Consider the following 10,674-nt stretch of genomic DNA (forward strand, 5'->3'; position numbering starts at 1 on the left):
ATATATGAATTTGTAGGGGCCACAGTTTAACCCATCACAGTTCATACTCTGGCCCCCCCAAAATTCATGTTCTTCTCACATGCAAAATACATTCATCCTGTCTCAGCATCCCCCTGGGCACTAGGTCATGTAGCAAGGATGGATTTTCAACAGAAATAACTATTGCAACAGAAGAAAAGTCCGGCATGACCCAAACTCACCTTCATCTGTGCAGAGGCCACAGCCTTGTAAAGGGAGGTGGTAGGGGGAGCAGGGAGGGTGCTCAGGGCTCAGTCATCGGGGAAGGGAAAAGTTGCCCAGCGCTGGTCAGCGTCCCTGGGGTGGGGCCCGCTGTGTCCATGCTGGCCACTGTTGAGGTCAGGACTCTGTCCTCCCAGAGCCTGGAGACACAGGCCCCATCCTTCCCAATGGGGACACTTCAGGGAGTGGCTCTCAGGTCCCAAGAAAGACCCTCCTGGGTCACAGGAAATGCACAGACATTGGGAATGGACAGAAGGACGTGTGGTTGCAGCCCTTTCAGCAGACACCCTGAGAAAGGGAGGTCAGGGTTGGTCCAAATGGTCAGTTCTGGTGCGCGGAGCTTTCTCAGGCAGGTGTTGATGGGTCAGGGGTCGGCCTAGGGGTACGGCCAGAAGCTGTTAGAAACTGTTAGTGTCTGTTCAAGTCTTTACAAGCCAAGGTTGAGGCGGAGTGGAGAGGCTCCAAGGAGCCTGGCTGGAACTCAGTCAAGGACAGGGTCTGGTTACTGCGGTGGCTGGGCTGGGAAATGCCATGGGACGTGCCTGTGGCAGGAGAGAGACCATCTCACCCAGGAAAAGGGGAGTGGTTGGATTCGTTTGTGTGGCATCGAGCAGCAGGAGCTGCACCAAACACAGGCTTGGGGATGAAATCCCCAGACTCCAGGCCCTGCCGTGCCGTGGGAGGGCTCGCCGCTGGAGGGTGGGCTCCAGGGGGCCTGGCCTGAACTGGGTGCTGAAGCCCAGCCCTTTAACTCTCAGGACACGCTGCTGCAGCCCCGAGGGGTGTGAGGGAGACAGCACCTGGGGTGCAGGGCGGGCAGCTGCTGCATCACCAGCTCTATCCCAAGCCCAAGGATGGCGTCCCAGAGATGCAGGAGAGCTTTGTCCAGAGAAGGTGCCAGCCTTCAGGGACCCTGCTGGACAGGTCTCCACCCTCTGCCCTTCAAGGGGCCCTACGGGCCTCCGGGTGCTCTGGTGGGGTGGGCTCCAGTCCACTGTCTGAGGATGGACGGCCTGGCCAGGCTAATGAATGGACACCCAGGGCAGTGCTGGGCTCCGGGTCATTCCGTGCACTGAGCAGGCTGAGTGGGGAAGAAGCAGATGCTCCCTGCAGCTCCTGCCCCCTGCAGGGCCTGGTGCCTGGACCAGGTCCCCCTGGGGAAATTGGGCCCCCTTCCTGAGCCACCAGGGGCCACCGAGCATCCTCCAGAGGGCCAGCCCTCCTGCAGGAACACCATGCCCAGCCCCAGGACCCTCCCCCTCAACTCTCCAGCAAGGCTGCTCTGTGGGCGGCCCCTGCACATGCCCCAGCAGTCCATGCTGTAATGTAACATGACATCGTGTGACATCCCTGGTGTGATGTGGTGTGACATGGTGTGATGTGGTGTGACATGGTATAATGTCCCTGGTGTGAGGTGGCGTTGGACATAGTGTGATGTGATGTGACAGATGTAACATCCCTGGTGTGACATGGTGTGATCAGTATGACATCCCTGGCATGATGGGGTATAATATGAAATGATGTGGTGTGGTGTGACATGGTGTGATGTGATGGGACAGGGTGTGACATCCCTGATGTAATGTGGTGTGATGAAGTGTAACAGGCTGTGACATAGTGTGATGTGGTGTGACATGATGTGATGTGGTGTGATGCTGTGGGACATCCCTGGTGTGATGGGGTGTGATGTGATTTGATTAAACCTTGATTTAATACACCACATGTTTCTGTGAACACAGGGTTGGGACTAAAGTTACAGGTTAACAGCATCTCAAAGCAGAACAATTTTTCTTTGTACAGATCAAAATGGAGTTTCCTATGTCTTCCTTTTCTACACAGACACAGTAACAGTCTGATCTCTTTCTTTTCCCCACAGTGTGACATGCTGTGACATTCCTGCTGTGACTCGTGTTTGACATTTGTGGTCAGCCCAGGATACACAGGTCTCTGTGGCCAAGGGAAGGGGGAGAATGGAACCATCTGAGCATGTTGACCTGGAGGAACTGGTGACCCTTGAGTCCACGAAGCCCACCCTGCCAGGCGTCCCTGCCCCACGTCAACCAAGTGGGCTTGCAGAACAGCAAGCAGGACTCTGGTTAGACAGGAGGAAGGACCTGCCACCACGTGGCCTTGTGAGGAGACACAGAGCGAGGCTGTGACCTCAGCGTCCACCCAGCACAGGGTGCTGCTGAAGCACCTCCTGTCCTCTCAGCAGGGGTCCCAGAGCAAGGCCCGAGGCAGGCTGAAGAGAGGGGCAGAGGGAGGATGCTGAGGAGGCAGAGGTGAGGGGAGTGAGAGCCCAGGTTTCAGCTGAGCCCCTGCACAGGGAAGGAGCCTAGCTGAACACCCATCTCCCCACACGCTCCCAACCCTGCCTCTGCCCGACCACCTCCCAGAGGGCACCTCGAACCCTCTGACACCCACACTCAGCAAAGGGTGTGGTGTCCCCACTGAGCCCAGCCAGCAAGGCCCGGCACAGCCATGCCTGTGCCCACCACTCCCATGGCCAAGCTCCCTGCTAACATGGCAGGACAGGGCCAGGCCTAGAGGAGACAGAACCTCAGTCCCATGGCCAAGCTCCCTGCTCACACGGCAGGGCCGGGCCTGGAGGAGACAGAACACCCAGTCTAGCATGGTACTCAAGCTGCACGTGCCTGCCATACATGGGGGCCACACAACAATGCCTGCCACGCATGGGGGACACGTGACACACACACACACACACACAAACACACACGGGCCTCGCAATCACACGAATACTTGCGACCCCAGCACCCACCCAGCGCACTCAAGCACGGGCTCCCCAGGTGGGTCACAGCCTCACGCCTTGAGCTACTCCATGTGCCAGGCCCTTCACCCACGTTCCCGTCCCCGGTGCTAGCTGTTGAGTCACATCTTCTCTGTGGATCCCTCCCACCCGCTCAGCACAATGGGCATGCTGTCTCCCGTCCTGCGACTGCACTGGCCTCTTCCCCTCAGCACCCACATCTGGCCATCTCCCAGGAGACCCGGACCACCACGGGCAGGGACCACCCCACACCTGACCCCAGGCGGAGTCACACTACGTCCTGCTTCAATATCGAAAAGGGGAAAAGCCAGAGGAGGGGAAAGAGGAAAGAGAAAAAGGCAAGAGGGGAGGGTCACATTCTTGTGAGGCTTTGATTACAGCTCATTGAGCCCCCACGTTGCATGAAAAGGAGGGGTGGAGGGAGCAATTACACATTCACCTTGTGCTCCGCAAATCTGCGCTTTATGAGAAAATAAACAGAGTAGAGGAAGAAGTCAAACATGCATTCGTCTCAGGGGCAGGAGGGACGATTTCTTGTCTCATTTTGTCCCATGTGATGAAGACCGGGCTGTTAATTTATATTGTCAGGTGAGGGAGGCCACATGGGCAGACCTGGCCTATCTGCTGCTGTCAGTTTAGAAACAAAAGGAAAGGCAGGACTTTCTTCTTTCATGACTCAGCTTCCCACCGCATCTTTTCTTTTTGGCATAGTGAGTTTGGGATCCTGAGATTTTATTTTCCTTTCACAATGGTCAAGGTCAGTGGTGTGACCAAGGTCGCACCCTCAGTATTCAGGAGAGCTGGTCCACACCCAGACCCCTGCCATCCCTGGACGCTTTTCAAATACGTGCTGCAGTCTCTGACACTCTCTCACCATCGTAGAAACTGACGCCTTGGTGAGCCTGCAGCCCCTGCTCATGGGGGCAATGCAGGCTAAAACCCGCATTTCTGACCCCAAAGCTCCTGTTCCTTTCACTCGCCCCACATCAGCTCTTTGAGTCCAGAACTTTGTCCTTGCCTGAGTCCCACCCTCAGGGACAGGGGCCCAACCCAGCCACCAACACATCACACCCTGAGAGGGTGCCAGGAGCCCAGAGATGTTTGGAGAACACAGAAGCCCTGGAAGCTCTGTGGGGGTGCTGCACATGTCTCTATTCAACAGATACCAGGTGGCCACCGGCAGAGATGCAACATGGCATGGAGCTCGCCTTGGACAACAGGAGAGGTGTGGGGTTGGGAGGCCTTCCCAGGGCACTCCTTGAAGCAGAGCTGTGGGGAAAAGTTGGGGCCAACCTCAGATCTCCCCGTCAACACCGGATCTCCTGTCCTCCTGGGCCACAGAAAACTAAGCTCCCTGGATACTGAGGCTGAGTGGGGCCATGGGGGAGAAGAAATCACAACAAGTTAAAAGATCATTTTTAAAAAAATTATGATCCTGACCCACATAAACATATGACGACACAGTTCAGAGATGCTCTTTATCTCATTAATGAAGGTGTTGCAACCAGTTCAAAGTGGAAATCTAAGGACTACACTTACATAATTGATTCTGGAATGCTAAAAGGAGTTCATAGATGCAAAATTGGCCTCTTCCCTGGGACATGAGGAGGAATCCATTGTCCTTCCAAAGATGAGAACTTGAATTTCTACCAATTCAAAGAGTTTTTGCATTGCTATCAATTATGTACAACCTAGAGCAGTGGTCCCCAACATTGTGGCACCAGGAACCAGTTCCATGGAAGACAATTTCTCCACAGACCAGGATCGAGGGATGGTTTGGGGACAAAGCTTTTCCACCTCAGATCATTAGGCATTAGGGTGTCATAAGGAGTGTGCAGCTTAGATCCCGTGAATGTGCAGCTCGCAATAGGGTTCGCTCCTGTGAGAATCTAATGCTGCCACTGATCTGACAGGAGGTGGAGCTCGGGCAGTAATGCTCACACACCCCTCACCTCCTGCTATGTGGCCCAGTTCCTAACGGGCCATGAGCCAGTTCCAGTGCATGACCCAGGGGTTGGGGACCCCTGGCTTATAGAGGTGTAAAATAGTTCAAAGGAAATAAAAGATGCAGAGCTCCATAGAATGAAATAACCTGGAAGAGTGTACAAGACGATGCCTTGCTTTCCATGGAAGGCACCTAGTAATCTTTTGGTCCATTTCAGTTTTTCTCAATATTTCCTATAAGCATATATAACTGACTGACACAAACAGATCCATAAGATAAAAAAGACCCCTGTAAACTGACGAGAAAAAAAATCAAATAATTCAACGAGGAATAGGCAAGAGAATTCAACAGATGTTTTACAGAAGATATCCAAGTAGCCACTAAACATATGAAAAGATGTTGAACCACACTAGTCAACAGGGAAATGAAAATGAAAAACCACATGAGAGAAAGTAGTTCTGATTCCAATAATGCTGGAGCAGCTAATATCAGACTAGCCCTTTGGCAGATGGCAATTATAAACACTGGAAAAGCTGTAAGCACACACAACACCCACACACACCAATTGCAGGCACCGGAACATGACCAGAAGTAGGCAAACACTAGTAAGGATTATTCTTTGAAGTATTCGTATGAAGTCGCACCCCAGGGCATGGAACAGGTGCGGCTAGAGTTCAAGCAGGAAACTGCAGCCCTCCTGGTGAGGAGTGGGATGCAGGGCTGCATTTCCAGAGCACCTGGAAATGAAGAGAAGATGTCTATAAAGGAGAAGGTCACCGAAGGGAAACCCCACAATCTGCAAGTAAACTCCACTGAAACCTCTGGCTGATCCCTTAGGTGTGCATGGGTAGGGGAAACTCCAAGGGGCCCAGCAGAAAGCAACACCTGGAAGGTCGAGAGAACTGAGATTCCAGCTACTGCCAACTGCCAGGCAGACAGACTTGGGAGTTTGAGTCAACTCAAGCTAACTGCTTGCTAACATTGAAGAAAACAATTAATGCCCTGCTAAGGAAGAATGCAAAACCCATAGCCTGTACCACGTTATCAACAACATCAGGTGCACATCCAAAATTACCACGTATGCAAAGAAACATGAAAATGTGATCCATAGTCAAAAGAAAAAGGGGTTAATGGAGATCAACTCCAAGATGACCTAGATGCAGACCCAGTTTTCAGACAAGGATTTTAAAGAAGTTATGTTAAATATGTCCAAAGACTTAAAGGAAAATATGATTATCATGAGTGACTAGATGGGGAATCTCTGTAAGAGATGGAAAATATTTACAAGAACCGAATGAAAATTCTAGAACTGAAAGTATGATTCTGAAATGAAAAACATCATTTTTTCAGAGCAGGGTGAGAATGGACATGGGACCCAGAGCTGAGCAGGCCTGGTGGGCTCTAGGAGGGAGACACAGAGGACTGGGCATCTCAAGGCTGGCAGAGGCCAGAGATGGACCCCCAGCTGGGACTGGACCTGGGCTTATGGGAGCAGCAGGTGACCTATCCTCCTTCCTGGGGACCCACCCTGCCCGGCCCCTGCAGCCCAGCACAGCTTAGGGCATTGGATAGAACCGGGAGAGAGCCGACCAGGCACTGAGGCCTCTGCCCAAAATGCCCACAGCCTGGAGAAAATGAGCAGGTACATGGGAGGGGCAAGTGGATCCCCAGGCACACCCACACAGTGCACACAGCCTCACCAGGGCCCGGGAGGGCAGGAGGCTCACCACCCCTGCTGTGGTTTCTCTCCTAATCTCACCCTGGGTTTCTCCCGCACTTGATGCAGGTGATATTGTGCTGAGATTGTTGGACTAAGAGTTGGTGCTGGAAGGGGTTAGTCATCGTGGAGATGTTGCTATGGGATGCAGGGATTTCGCATGTGAGAAGGACATGATTATGGGGGGAGCGGAGGGCAAACTGTCATGGGTTAAAATGTGTCCCCTATAAACTCATGTGTTGAAGTCCTAACCCCCCAGGACCACAGAATGTGACCTTGTTTGGTAACAGTCTTTGCAGCTGCAATCAAGTTCAGATGAGGTCACCCTGGAGTAGGGAAAGCCTCAGATCCAATATGACTGCTGTCCTCATGAAAAGGGGGGATCTGGGCACAGACAGCACATGGGGAGAACGCCCTGTGAAGATGGCGCTGCTTCCACAAGCCAAGAGCAGCAGAGACAGCCGCCAAAGCCCAGCAGCAAGGAGAGAGCCTGGGACAGAGTCTCCCATGACACAGAGGAGCCAGCCCCGCCGAGGCCTCCATCCCAGATGCCTGGCCTCCAGAACCAGGACGGAATAAACATCTGTTTAAGCCACTCAGTCTGGGGTACTGTGTTGCCAGGGCCGCAGCTAACGGATATGAGCGTTATCCTGAGCTGCCAGCCCCACAGGCTGCACGAAGCCTCCCTGCCCCAGCCCAGTGCAGTCTCCCCAGCCCCCTGGGTGTGCCATGGGCAGTGTGGGGCCCCTCACTCAGTCCTCCCCCAGCGTGGGAGGCTGAGCCCATAATGAGTTCCACGGGATGAAGCCGGAGCCAGAGGCTGGGAGCCAACTGGGAGCCCCCGGGTGGAGGATGGATTTCCCTGGCGACCCACACATGCACTTCCACCTGTCTCCTGGACATTCTCTCTGAGAGCAGGGCTGGTGCCAGCTCAGGGATCCAGCAGGGACAGAAGGGCAGGCCGGGTCCTTGTGGAGAGCACATTTAGTGGGACAGACATGATTTCCCTTCAAAGTGTCCCTTCTGGATGCTTCCTCTTCCATGCTGGACACTTCCTGTGTGACACCTCCTTGTGCTTTCCGTCTGCCCAGTCCCTCTGGCCGCATCCCGTCCCCCGCTACCTCCCACCTCCACGTTCGTCCTTGCCCAGCTCCTCCCTCTCTCCAGAGCTTCTGCCTGGCAAGGTCCCTCCTGATCTCAGTCCAGCTCCCCCAGCACAGGTAGGAACCTTGCACCCGCCCTTGGCCCTCCCCACCCTGCATGGTGCCAGCATCCCCAGGCCCCAAGGAGGCCCCATTTCTCTCTCTACTGCTGGCCCAGTGGCCCTGGAGTCCCACTGCAGACTGGGTGTGCCCCTGGCCTCTGAGGAAGTTAAGTGTCCTGTCCCTAGACAGGCCATCCCCTCTACTCAGGCAACTGGGCCCCTCTGGCTCCCCTCTGCTGCTACACTGCCCTGCACCATCTCCACTCAGCTTCAGTGTGTTCATCCACCTGTCCCACGTTCCCTCGGCCCCCAGGAGCACAGCTGGTGGCCCTGGCTCCTAGCAGCCCATCTTGTTCCTTCTGGAGCGCCAGCCTCAGAGGGCTTCCTGTGCAGGGTCCACTCGGGCCAGCCCTGGGAACCTCTTGGTCTCAAGCACATGTTTCCCCTGCAGCCAGACCTGCCCCTGCCTGTGAGCTCAGCCCTGAGCCCTGGAACGCCTTCCCTTCTCCATCCCAGCTCGCCCTTGCCAGCTGCTCAGCGGGATGGGCTCACACTCCCCTCCCTGCACCATGAGTCAGAGCCAGCTGGAGAGATGCCCAGGCCAAAGCAGCCACCAGGGCCCAGTGGGGGCCAGAAGGCTCAGGTGACAGGCCCAGGTATTGAGAGGCTGAGGCCATGGGCGGAATGGTCATAATCGCTGCCAGTCTCAGTCCAGCCCCAGGGACTCAGAGACAGAGAAAAGAGCAGTGCACAAGGTCCGGGCTCCCCACCTTCTCCCGTGAGTATGGGAGCAGCCACCACCCCCATCCCCACACACCCATGAGGCAGCCTTGGCTCTGTCTGGACTCCCCCTCGCCCTCTGACACAGAAACCACCAGAAGAAAAGGGAACTTCAGGAAGTAAGCAGTGCCACCAGTTTCAATCCTGTTCTTAGTCTTTGCAGTGTGGAGTTCACACCCCTGGGGACCTGGGACCTGAGCTGTGATTTCCTAGGAAGACCAATAGTGGCTGATGGTGGGGGCGCGGCTGCCCACACCTGCTGCACCAGAACAGGAAGGGCTGAGGCCCCCACCTCGGTGGGGTCAGCATAGACCAAGGGCACAGGCTCGGGAGGAGAAGGACAGAGCCTGGGGGCAGCCGTGGGCGCTCCTGGACCTGAGCTGAACAGGCTGCAAGAGGCTGGGCCAGCCACACATGGAGGCCCAAGCAGAGCCAGCACGGGGGAGGTGGGCAGCCTTCAGGCACCGATGCCCGCCCAGTGGGAGACAACGAGACCCGTGGGCAGAGGCTTCCAAGCCAACAGGGCAGGACACACCAGAGGCTGACTGAGGCCTCCAGGACGACCGGGCTGGGAGCACGAGGAACATGACGGGATGCAGCAGAGCCAGCCATGGGGTAATGCCAAGATAGGCAGGACCCACCTGAGCTGAGGAGGCAGCAGAGCGAGGGAGGAAGAGAGGCCCCAGGTGAACGGAGGGGCTTGTCCAGGCCGGCAGCATCACCGGAGCCCAGGGCAGGGTCAGCAGTGCTGGCCGTGGCGCCCTCCTCTCAGCCAGGACCAAGGGCAGGTGAGCCAGGAGCAGAGCGGGGGGCTGAGTGTGGCAGCAGGACAGGAGGGCAGAAGCCAAGGAGCCCAGAGGCAGAGGCAGGGACAGGGGAGGGACAGGGGCTGGGCTCAGAGCCAGCTGATGGGGCTGGGGCACCTGCGGGCGGGGAGCAGGGCTGTGGTCAGCAGCAGAGAGGAGGGAAGAGCTGTGCTGAGCGCACGGGCGGGAGGAGGGAAGAGTCCAGGGAGGCCCAGAAAGGCCCAGAGCGCAGCAGGCCTGGGGCGAGGGAAGGGGCTGAGGCTCCATGCGTTCAGGGAGCTGACCCAGCAGAGCAGAGGCCACTGAGGAGCTGAGGTTCCGGAGAGGCTTCCAGAGCAGGAGCAGTGCAGGGACGGGAGGATCCGGGAGCTCATCCAGGAGGGGCACATGGGCAAGGGCAAGGGGCTCTGTTGGGGAGACCTGACTGGACACTGGGGCTGCTCCACAGCATAGGGAACACGCCAAGTGCTGCAAAAACAAAAATGAGGCCAGAAAAACAGCCCAAACCTGGACAGAGGGTGCCAGGACAGGCAGGGGGGCAGCAGTGGCCTGAGTGATGTTGCTGCCCTGGGTTGAGGGAGGGCAGAATGAGCAGGGGGCAGGCATTGGAGCTCAGGGAACCAGGACCGAGCAGCCACAGGTGAGCAGGGCAGGTGGGGGCAGAATGACCATGGGGAAGCTCCTGGAACTCAGGAGACCAGGGCAGAGCAGCCGCAGGTTAGCAGGGGCACGTGGGAGGCAGGAGGAGCAGGGGGCAGCCCCGGGAGCTCAGGGAGCCAGGGCAACACAGCTGCAGGTGAGAAGGGGTAGGTGGGAAGCAGGGGGCAGCTCCTGGAGCTCAGAGGACCAGGGAAGAGCATCAGAAGGTGAGCAGGACTGGTGGGAGGTTGGCGAGCAGGGGGCAGCTTCTGCAGCTCAGCCAGCCAGGGCAGAGCAGCTGCAGGTGAGCAGGGCCAGTGGGAAGCAGGGGGAGCAGGTGGGCAGCCCCTGGAGCTCAGAGAGCCAGGGAAGATCATCGGTAGCTGAGCAGGGGCTGCTGTGAAGCAGGAGGAGCAAGGGGCAGGCACTGGAGCTCAGAGCACCAGGGCAGAGCAGCTGCAGGTGAGCAGGGGCAGGTGGGAAGCAGGAGGAGCAGGGGGCAGCTCCTGGAGCTCATGGGACCAGGGAAGAGCTGCTGCAGGTGAGCAGGGGCAGGTG

This window comes from Symphalangus syndactylus, chromosome 8 (genome assembly GCF_028878055.3).
Source record: "Symphalangus syndactylus isolate Jambi chromosome 8, NHGRI_mSymSyn1-v2.1_pri, whole genome shotgun sequence".
NCBI classification, from domain to species: domain Eukaryota; kingdom Metazoa; phylum Chordata; class Mammalia; order Primates; family Hylobatidae; genus Symphalangus; species Symphalangus syndactylus.